General features: G+C 28.5%; 1 long non-coding RNA gene and 1 other non-coding gene across 5 annotated transcripts; one reads left to right on the top strand and one right to left on the bottom strand.

The window, feature by feature from the left end:
• The first annotated feature begins 136 nt into the window (after nucleotides 1–136).
• Nucleotides 137–1,361, top strand: LOC146721653 (uncharacterized). 4 transcript variants are annotated; one of them, XR_014925583.1, is made up of 4 exons: nucleotides 137–166; nucleotides 278–844; nucleotides 1,028–1,124; nucleotides 1,187–1,361. It is a non-coding gene; the product is annotated as an uncharacterized LOC146721653 (long non-coding RNA). The 4 variants fall into 4 exon arrangements; XR_014925582.1 differs by lacking the exon at nucleotides 137–166 and having other exon boundaries at nucleotides 278–446; nucleotides 756–844; nucleotides 1,214–1,361; XR_014925581.1 differs by lacking the exon at nucleotides 137–166 and having other exon boundaries at nucleotides 278–659; nucleotides 756–844; nucleotides 1,214–1,361.
• Nucleotides 1,362–9,878: 8,517 nt separating this feature from the next.
• TRNAQ-UUG (transfer RNA glutamine (anticodon UUG)) lies at nucleotides 9,879–9,950 on the bottom strand. The gene has a single exon. It is a non-coding gene; the product is annotated as a tRNA-Gln (tRNA).
• Between the last annotated feature and the right edge of the window lie 2,129 nt (nucleotides 9,951–12,079).

Below are 12,079 nucleotides of genomic sequence, written 5' to 3'. Positions count from 1 at the left end.
TGTTTCTGAAATCTATTACATGTGGTAAATTTGAAAAATTAATATGAGTGTTGCAAAAAGTTTTCATATGAAATAATTTTGAAAACTGGAACGATTTTTTAATATAGTGATTATAAGTGTATATACATATATATATTATATAACAAATCAATCAAAATAGTCGACGGTATGTATTATAAAAATTTATTTTCATATCTTTTATTGGACAGATTAAATGTATATTAATGTATATATATATATATAGGAACAACCAATCAAATTCTTTCCCGCTTTTTAGGTTCCGGATGTGGAATGCAGGCAACGACAAGAACAGCTTGCTAAACCGCATAGACTTGGACTGCTATGATAGCACTACTGTCTACTGGTTCTAATAAATAGTAAAGTTTTATAAAGGAATAATATCTACTTATTTGATAGAATTCGAAATCAGACATAAAACTTTCAAGGTATTATTTTCATGATTAATGTTTCAAAGTACCGAAAAAAGAGGTTATAACTGCATTTTAACATGTATATTTTTGGATACTTTTAACCGGTGCATGCTTTTCTACATAATTTTACTCTGTATATTTGTCATTATTTAAACTATTTTCATTTTACATATGATGAATTTGTCTAATTTTAATTTTTGTTTGTTCTTGAATTTTGAGGTTACATGTGTAAGTACAGATTTTTAATAATTTCCTTTATATACTCTATATATTACATAAAACGTCTCATGACATGATAATTGTTATTCTCAAAAATTTTATTAGTAATCATCTTTCAACGTTATATTGCTGGAATGGAAAAAGTATGAAGAAAGAGCCTTTCAAAGATTTATTGTTAACTAAATGCATAAAAAGTATGTTAATATTTAAACTACTAATTTCTCGTTTTTCAAAATAAATAAAATAATTATTTCATTATATTGTATCAATATAATTAAATAATTATTTTATATGTAAGCACGCAATATTTTCAATAATATAATTTTGAACAAAAGGTAATCTCTATATTAATAAAATAAATTTCCTTGTTTATCTAGAATGTGTTCATGCAAAATTCGAAACGGATGACAAACAAATTATCGAAGTCATCTCTAAATGGTTCATCCAGGGCAAATTACGTCATGACAGAGATGAGTAAGTAAATATTATTAATGAAAAGTGAGATTATTTATAAATGTATATATATAATATTACAGTACTTATTAATCGTTGTATTTATTCAGAGAACGATTACAACGAAAACAAAAAGAACAGCCATCGGAATAAATGTTTCGCTTTTAACTTTGCTTTTTAATTTAAAAAAGAAGTTACTTTGTGTTCTAAAAATTTATATTGTATTACCTGAACAAATAATATATTATTCAAACAAAATTCAAATGTTATTTTGCATAATGTTTGATTTATATTATAGTAAAATACTATTTTTTTATTTAGAAAAAAGTTTATTTTATGTTTGAGAATTTTGTTTGAAAGTTTATTTTTTTTAGAAGAAAGTTAAAATTATCAAATAAATATAATTAGAGTTTAGCAAGTTCACTTAAAATTTATTCAAAAATTGTTGGAAGTTTTAATTATGTTATTAGAATAACAATAAACAATGTTATCCAAATGGAATTCAAATTTTTACTTTATTGTAAAAAAGTTTTTATTTTATGTGATAACTATTTTTATTTTATGTAACGATTCAACTATTAAAACAATATACTACTCAAATAAAAATTTAATAAAAATTATAAATATGTTTCTTCTATATCCTAAAGCTAAAATACCATATTATTATAAGTAGAATTTATATATATCCTAGAGATCTAACATTCGACCTTTTAGTGAGAATCATTGACAAAAAATTGCAACACTGAGCTAAAAAAATGTACAACGTTAGATATATTTTTTATACTCTTTTTAGTGTAAATTTTGTCGTATATTTGTGTGCAATAAATATAATAAATTTAAATATTATTTCTGAAATATATATTTTTTTATTTGAATAACAGTTTTGTAATATGGGCTGCTTTTGCGACAAAATCAAAATAATATAATTCAGATTAAAATGATTCTGCACTGTGATTAGTGAAATCTGAAATTTCATGGAATCTCATTGAAATTGTATTCAATGAAATTTCAGATTTGAACAATCCCAGTGCAGGATCATTTTAATCTGGATCATATTTTAATTTTGTCGCGAAAGCAGCCATGTTTGCAATATTATAAAAAATTTTCAGAATTATTTAAAATAGTTTTCAGCAATATTTCAGAAACGGTTCAATCATTTCAGTAACCTTTTAAGAATATTTCAGAAAAGTTGCAGATTTATTAGTAACCTTTCAGCAAACTTTTTATAAGGTTTCAATAAGGTTTCTATAAGGTTTCAAGTGCAAGAATCGCGGACATTTTGCTATTTCAGAGTTGTCTCAAAGTTGTTGCAGAAACATTTCGCAATATTTATGAAATGTTTCAATCTGTCACATGAAATATTTTTGAAATATTTCTGAAAAGTTTCTGTGCTGTATGGGTAGCAACATCCGCGTTTGGCTCTTTATGCCTTCTTACGATTTAGATTTATATGCATAGATAACTTTGATATGCCGTAACTCTGCCAACAAAAATCGTACGAACTTTGCTTTATTTTTAATTTGTAGGAAAAAGTTCATATTTTACGAAAATTTGGATAAGATTTGCGAAAAAAATTTATTTCACTCCGTAGAGTTCGTCAAATTTTGTAATTTTTTGAAAAAAAACACGTTACTTTTGAAAGGGTGAAGAAAGGAGGAGAGGATGAAATCAAAATCGAATGAAAATTTCTTAAGTAGAGACTTCACCCTTCAAAACAAAAAAAATTTTTTTCAAATACGATAATTTTTCGCGGAAATACGTTTATTTGAATTTACGCAAAATTATGATATTAATTGCGTGTTGCGATAATTTTTTTGACCAGTGTACTTTAAATTTTTTTAATATAAATGTATTTCTTGCAATTTTTGGCATAAAAAGTTATAAAAGATAATAAGATGGCCAAAAATGAATAGTTTACGAGATATATTTTATATTTTAGAGTTTAACATAATTTTACATAAACTATAAAATATCTCGTAAAATATTCATTTTTTGACGATCTTATCTCAATACTTTTATACATAAAATAATGAAAGAAATCAATTGATGAAAAGGGAGCTTTTTTCATAAATTTCTTATTTGCAATGTTTATTATTCTTTATTTTAAACATATAAAGGTTTGTTCGCGTCGCATGCCCCAACTTGCTTCTTTTTACTTCAATGCGCTCGTATTGGTCCAATTCAAGGAGCGCACCAATACGAGCGCATTGAAATAAGGAGCATGTTGGGGCATGCGACGCGAACAAACCTATAACATATATGGGGCATTATTTATGAAGTGATCCACCCAAATTTTCAAAGTTTTCCAATCACGCTGAAATTTGCAGAAATTGTAGTCCTATCAAAAGTAAAATTATTCTTCAAGTTGTTTGGCCCACACCATACAGGCTCTCTATTAACAGGGACTTGAATTTTTATCATTTTGGCCGTTACGTCCAACTTCAAACGTTGATAAATTTTAGAAGACTACTCCGATTTTAAGAAATAAGGTGTGATTTCGAAAGGTCTTTTTACGTACTTTAATCTTGTAAAATTAGTTTTTTCTTTCAATAACAATTTATATAAGATTTTCAAAAAACAAAGTAAAAATAAATTTTTTCTCAAATTTAGACATCTTCGATTTTCTTCAAGAAAATCTTTAAAAAAGTAGAAATCTTCCCCTTTAAAACGCTTCCAAGGCCAAGATGGGCAGGCTTTTAGTTTTCAAGATATAGTCCATTTTATTATCCATACAATATATGAGAAGTCACCACGCTTGGCCACAAGCAATAGAACTGGCCAGATATCTTTCTGTATTTGTAACAGCGTCCGAACTGCATCATGGGTGACACGCTTGGCTCTAAAATAGACTATATCTTGAAAACTAAAAGCCTGCCCATCTTGGCCTTGGAAGCGTTTTAAAGGGGAAGATTTCTACTTTTTTAAAAGATTTTCTTGAAGAAAATCGAAGATGTCTAAATTTGAGAAAAAATTGATTTTTACTGTTTTTTGAAAATCTTATGTAAATTGTTATTGAAAGAAAAAACTAATTTTACAAGATTAAAGTACGTAAAAAGATCTTTCGAAATCACACCTTATTTTTTAAAATCGGAGTAGTCTTCTGAAATTTATCAGCGTTTTAAGTTGGACGTAATGGCCAAAATGATAAAAATTATTCAAGTCCCTGTTAACACAGAGCCTGTATGGTGTGGGCCAAACAACTTGAGGAATAATTTTATTATTGATGGAACTACACTTTCTACACATTTCAGCGTGATTGGAAAACTTTGAAAATTTGGGTGGATTACTTTATAAATAATGCCTCATATATATATATATATATATATATATATATATATAAAGTATAAAATATCTCTGTAACTATTCATTTCTGACCATCTTATCCTTATAACTTTTTATGCTAAAAATTGTAAAAAATTGATTTTATATAAAAAAAAATTAAGGTTTCATTTAAAAAACAAATGACTTTGAAAATCGCCCTTTAAAAAAGTCAGTAGTACCAACTCCCCTCCCCCCCTATTCAACTTTTGTTTAAAATCTTTAAAATGCATTATACAAGAGATATATTTATGTGGATCTTATAAAATGGAACATTCTGTATAATATATATATATATATATATATATATATATATATATAAATGGCATGCAAGAATTTTTAGCCAATATACGAGGTGTGTTCAAAAAGTATCGCGAATTTTGAATTTCCGCGGGTTACGTATATTCGATTTTCGATTTTTTTTGTGGCGTTATGTTGGTACTCATGTTTCTCATTTATGCCGACAAGTACGGCCATTTTGAATGTTCAGTTAATTTTTGACAGCTGCTTTGCTTGCACGTGTTTTGGCTCGTCTTCGATTTTTGCCTATTCCAAAAAATGGATCAAAGAATCTGTATCAAATTTTGTGTGAAAAACAAAATTAAGTGCGCGGACGCATTCCGAATGTTGACTGTGGCATATGGTGAAGCTACCTTGGACCGAAGCAACGTTTATCGGTGGTACAAAATGTTTTCCGAGGGCCGAGAAGATGTGAACGACGAAGAGCGTGCCGGACGCCCGAGCACGTCAACAACAGACGAAAACATTGATGAAGTGAAGAAAATAGTATTGGTCAATCGTCGAATCACCGTTAGAGAAGTTGCTGAGGACCTAAACATATCGATTGGCTCGTGCCATTCGATTTTTACCAATGATTTGGGCATGACACGGGTCGCCGCGAAATTCGTACCAAAATTGCTCAATTTCGACCAAAAACAGCATCGCATTAACATTGCTCAGGAGATGTTGGACTCTGTCCGCGACTACCCAAATTTGCTCCAGAGGGTCATAACTGGTGACGAATCATGGGTTCACAACACACAAAATTTAATACAGATTCTTTGATCCATTTTTTGGAATAGGCAAAAATCGAAGACGAGCCAAAACACGTGCAAGCAAAGCACCTGTCAAAAATTAACTCAAAATGGCCGTACTTGTCGGCATAAATGAGAAACATGAGTACCAACATAACGCCACAAAAAAATCGAAAATCGAATATACGTAACCCGCGGAAATTCAAAATTCGCGATACTTTTTGAACACACCTCGTACTATTTGTTTGAGGCTCTTGGGCCCTCGCTGATCATATATATTATTGGAATTGTGACGTCAGAAGCGAGAAAGTTAAAAATTCTTGCGTGCCATTTTTAGATAAAAAGATTTCGATGAAACATTACTTCCGATATTTGGCTTATTTAGCACACTTTAAATAGTCCGAAAATCTATCTTTTTTCCTTTATAATCATAGTTTCGTATGACAAAGTCTGATATGTCTGATGTCACAATTATTTTACGATTGATTAATTATTAAGAGGTATAAAAATAGTTTTCGGAGTATTTTAAAAGCGTGTTAAAGTTATTTGAAGTTGTGTTTCATCAAAACATTTTTTTATCTAATAAAATGGCGCGTAAGAATTTTCAGCGTGTATTTTTTCGCGTCTCTGACGTCACAATCCAACATGGCCATGGCAAGTACTCGGAGTTTTAAATTGAAAATTATCACGCACAACATACATATCTAAGTATTTACACATATATTACATTGTAAAGCGTGGTCTATACAATTAGCAGTAAAAATAAGCAGTATGAAATGAGATTTGCTTCATTTCGTTACTCCCGACGAAATGGGCAAATCACATTTCGTACTGTTTACTCTTAAGGTCGTGGCACATAAAAAAACGTAAGCAGTAAATTAAGACTTAAGAATTTTATCCATACGGAATTCACAGAGCTGCTTAAGTTTCAAAATGGCTGCCTTACTGCTCGAACGTGATTAGTCGATTTGCTTAAGTTCTACTGCTTACTGCTTACGTTTTTTTATGTGCCACGGCCTTTACTGCTTACTTACTGCCACCCAGTGAGAAATGATGGTCGAATCGACATCGATTCGTTATCGAATCGATGTCAAATTCGTCGAATTGATGTCGAATCGATGACGATTTGACTAATCATTTCTCACTGGGTATTGTAGACCGAGCTTAAATATATATAGTATTCGCAGAGATGACGAGATAATTCTTTAAAATCAACATGTTCGAACAAGTATACATAAAAGTTATATAAATATGATATGTAGTAAAATTATATTTTATCGAATTGCAATTAAATCGTTTATTGCTCCCTTATAGATGAAGCTTTTTGTTTTCGTAAAAAAAAAAGTTTCATATTTCTATATCATCAAAATGTATTCAGAATGTTCCAAAACATTAAAATCACATTTTAAAAAATAAATGTCCTTATGTGTGTGTGTATGTATATTCACGCTAACTTTTCTGAAAATTTAAACATTTCGAGAATTGTTTGAGTTATACAACGCTCCAATTTGGCATATAAGTAAATAAGTAGTACAATATACAGAGGGTGGTTTAAAAATTTGGAATTACGACCAATTATCTTCGAAAATAGTGGTCCTACGAAAAAAATGTTAAATACGAAAGTTGTAGAATTCAAAATAAAAGCTAGGCCCTTGATGATGACTTTATTGACTTTGATTTAGAAGTCATTTCAAGGTCAATTTTATTTTTTTTCAATAGAACCCTCTATTTTTTATTACTAGTTTTTAGCCAAGTTTACTAGTTTTTAGTTATTTAACCAAAATTAATATCTCGTAAGTATGGATTAATCGTATTATATAGAACATTCTAGAATTATCGGATTTTTAAAGAACAAAGTAGTATCAGATAATTTTGCGAGACATTTTATACAAGTGATAAATAATATGTACATATAATAATTTATAAAAAATATATATTATAATTTTTTTATTAGACAATTATGAAACTGAAGATTTGAAAAATATTTGGCAGAAAATGAAATCGCGCAATTACATCAGTCCCATCTCCTATTTTTGATCACGATGGCTCTCCAAATTAATTACTCTACGACATATCCATGATATTATTCATGCCAAGAAGACTATCATCTCTATTGGTATGATCCTGTTTGCGTGGTGCTTGCAATGCATATCATTCTCTGGTACCTATTAGCAGTATACTTGGACAATGTTAATCCGAGTAAATGGATAAGACAAAGGTTAAGAAAGGTAATATATAGTATATAGTAAATATATATATATATATATATATATATATATGTAATATAATATACACAAAATATATTATAATATACACATATATATATATAATATACACATATATATAATATATATATATATAATACACATATATAATATTAATTAATATAAATATATATAATATTAATAACAGAAAGAAAGAAATAGAGAAAAAGAAAGAGAGAGAGAGAGAGAGAGAGAGAGAGAGAAGAGAAAATTGAGGAAACCTAAAAATCTAATAATAATAATAATAATCAAATAATAATAATAATAATAATTAAATAATAATAATAATAATCAAATAATAATAATAATCAATAATAATAATATAATAATAATCCTACAAAATTCAATAAACAATGTTTATAGTTTGTAGTATAATATATATCTATATGTATAATAATATAAAACTTTAATATACCAATGCATATTACTTTTCAACATTACAACAAAACATGTTCCAATAAAACATTATTGCATATTATTATTATTATTCTTGTCACTACGCGATGTGTGAAACTAGGCAAAACTATTTCATATTTAAATGTGCGTCATAAACGCATGTAAAGTTTACATAGAATAACTTTTAAGATTCAAAGTATAATTTTTTTATCTTATAGATAAATATTAATAATATTTATTTTGTTTTTTAAAAAAGGATCTGAATAGCTCAGATGGAAGAGCAGTCGCCCGGCAAGCGAAAGGTCTCGGGTTCGATTCCCGATTCCAGCGTCTTTCGGATCTATATTTTTCTCTCGCATTTATTTCCTTAAGGAGGGAACAGGGGATGTATGGAATTAAATCTCTTGTAGAGATTATTCCAATTTTAAATCTTGGCCGTGACCAATTAAAATTTAGTGCCTTGTGCACAGGTTTTTAATTCTAACGAGTTTAGTTTCGTTGGGATAACGCACTGTCATCCGCGATTTGGCTCTTATTGCCTGTTTGACACTTTAAATTTATATTTATATTTATAATTATCAAACTAACATTAACAATAACTATCAAACAAATTTATAATTTAATTTTTCGCTGAAATCAAAATACAAGTAAAGAATCAGCAGAGATAATTTTCGAGAGATAATTTATTATTGCTTCTTTCGCGGAATATAGTTTTCGAATAAGTGTTGAAAAATATTATCAATAAGCTACTATATATTTTTTCTTAAAAACAACTATGTGTTCTCTTTACATTAATGATTTTTTCATTATTTTATGTATAACAAATTTTATGTATAAAATAAAAGTTGAAGTAAAGATTATCGAAAAATGAATATTTTACAAGATATATATATATATATATATATATATATATATAATATATATAGTTTATATAAAATTATGTTGCATTAAAATATACAAACTTTTTGATCATACTATATACTCTTATAATTTTTTATGTAGAAGATTGCAAAAATCGATATAAAAAAATATAGTGGTTTTATTTTTAAAAAATGAGAGGCCTTTTTTTCCCAACATTTTTTATCCATTAAATTTTCAGGCACCATTTAATTAAAAAAATCAAATTAAATATCTTTAGCAGTGATGGAGAAAACCAGCTTATGTTTAACACTTCATGTGAAATACTTTATTATGTATATATATATGTATATTCAATAATTAGAAATGTATAAAAAGGATGAGAGATTGCTATCATCTTTTAGACTAGACGAATAATTGTAGTTGATTTTTTCTGTATTATTCATATGCTTTATACACCTCTGCAAAATATTTGTCTGGGTAGACCTTTATAAAATGTATATTAATGAAAAATTTTAACGAATTATTAAATTGCGATTGTGTTTTCAATCGATTGCGTTTATTAAATGGCTATGTACTAAAGTCACTATAAGTAAGCTCTTGTTCTAAATTACGTATTTATATGCATATTACAAATGTTTTTAGGCAAATTGTACATAAATAAGTGTTATTCATTGTTGAATAATCATTTTTTAAATAAGAGGTCTCATAATAATTATTGGACCTAATAACGTACCTTTAAAATTAATATAAATAACAAAAATATAAAAATGAAATAATTCTTTGCTTTATTGCTTATTTTTATATTATCGTTATTGATATTAATTTTGATGATGCATTTCGCTTGTCTATTTAGCGTTAAAAATATCTATGTTTCTATGTAAAAATAAAAGTTTTATTTGAAAAGGTCCCACCGAGATTTGAACTCGGATCGCTGGATTCAAAGTCCAGAGTGCTAACCATTACACCATGGGACCAACGACACAATAGCTCTTTATATTAAAGAACTTTTTTAGAACATATACATTTTATAAAGGTCTACCCAGACAAATATTTTGCAGAGGTGTATAAAGCATATGAATAATACAGAACAAATCAACTACAATTATTCGTCTAGTCTAAAAGATGATAGCAATCTCTCATCCTATACATTAAAAACTTGATTATGCACTTATGTATAAAGTCAGTATAGATCTTAAAGTGTAGACACTTAAGGCTGGATCTACAACAGGTGTAGTAAGCTCTAAGCTTTAAGAAATTCACCAATCACAGTCAAGAATGAGAGGAATAATCGAAGGTGATTGATCAATTTCTTAAGGCTTAGAGCTTACTACATCTATTGTAGACCCGGCCTAAGGTCTTGTGTATAATAAAAATAAAACGATTATAAATATTTAAATGTTAGAAAGAAAGAGAAGAAAATAAATAATTAGTGTACGGTGTATGTTACATATATTAGTGCAGAAGGTTCAGTTCATGGACGTAGAAAGTATCTGGACAGAGTCTTTGCCAGGGGGATTAAAGTTTAAGGCCGGGTCCACAATAAATGATGTAAGCCCTATGCTTTAAGAAATTGACTAATCACAGTCGACTATTCTTCTCATACTTGATTGTGATTGATCAATTTCTTAAGGCTTGGGACTTAAGGGTTGGCAGGAAGCTCGGCCAGACTCCAAATTGATGTTGGAAGCCTCACGCGGTGACAACGCGAAACTCCGGTTTCAGTGTTGCCAACGCTGAGAAACCAATTCTCGGGTTTTATGTAGTGGTGCATGTCTGTACATGTACATACACCATTGCATTACTCACGCGAACGCACCGTAGAGAGACAAGGACCGATTGTCACGTGTTGTTCTTGTTTCTCTATCGTGCCGGTATACGCGAGATGCGGTCTGAAAATGCTTTCTGACCATCCATAGAGATATTATATATAAAAGACGCAAGTCGTATGCTTGCTTGTAAGTGAATGCAATAGAGGAATAGAAAAAGAACGCTGCATATGGGCTCCTGCTGTCTTTGTTTAATCGCGCATGCGCATGGCACACGTCCCCCTTCTCTCTCTGCTCATCTTTATAGGTGCTTTCCAATTGAGATTTCCCTAGACACTTTTATGCACACTGCGACACAAATCACGTTCCAATTGCAGTAATTGCCGACACAACATTACACATCTGTACTTAGCTCAAGGGCTACTAGCACAGATTAATAGACAGATCGCCAAAGGTCTGGATGAAGGAGAGACCAGCATTTCTCACTGATTTCAGCGCCATATCGTAGTAGTGGTCAATGCAGTAACTATTAATACGTTCCCAAGATAAGAGCGTCTCATGCTCATGAACTCGTCCGGCGGCATGTACGAAATTTATCTTTTCGTAGCGTTCGCGTATTTCGGAAAGGACAGAATTTTATGATGTTATAAATAAATAAAATATTAACCTGACCTATTATAATTATTTTTTAATAAATGTTTCATTATTATTATCATCTAAGTCTAAGTCGTTTAATTAATTTTTAGTTTTGTAATAATTAATTTAATTTATTCTAATCATTTTAATATGTGAAAAATACTAATACGTATACGTTTTATAATGAATTAATATATTTCGAGAGTCGAATTATATATTTTTAATAATATAAAAGTGTTCAAAAATTATATTTGACTTTTAATTTAATTATTTTAGCAAAGAGTTCCGAAATCTCTTACACACATAATAGGGATTTTGTTCATCCATATAATTCGCAATTAAGTATATATGTTAATTATTAATTTCAATAAAATACAAAATTAAAATTAAAGGTCAAATATAATTTTTGAACATAAATATATTTAATTCGTTATAAAACGTATACCCGTGATAGTATTTTTCTCGTACAAAAATAACTAGAATAAATTAAATTACTCATAAAAAAATAAAAAAATAATTAAATAATTTATATTATATATGATAATAATAAAACATTTTATAAAAAAAAACAGATTCAATAAATATAAGTATATATATAACATGCACTTATATTTATTGAATCTATTTTTTAATAAAATGTTTTATAAGCTTAGAAAACTTGACTTTGACGTAACTAGCAAATTTTATTTAATTATTTCACG

The sequence above is a fragment of the Nylanderia fulva genome, unplaced genomic scaffold, assembly GCF_048542155.1.
Source record: "Nylanderia fulva isolate GAGA-0341 unplaced genomic scaffold, ASM4854215v1 Scaffold435, whole genome shotgun sequence".
In the NCBI taxonomy this organism is placed as follows: Eukaryota; Metazoa; Arthropoda; class Insecta; order Hymenoptera; family Formicidae; genus Nylanderia; species Nylanderia fulva.
This window is presented reverse-complemented; position numbering and strand designations above follow the sequence as displayed.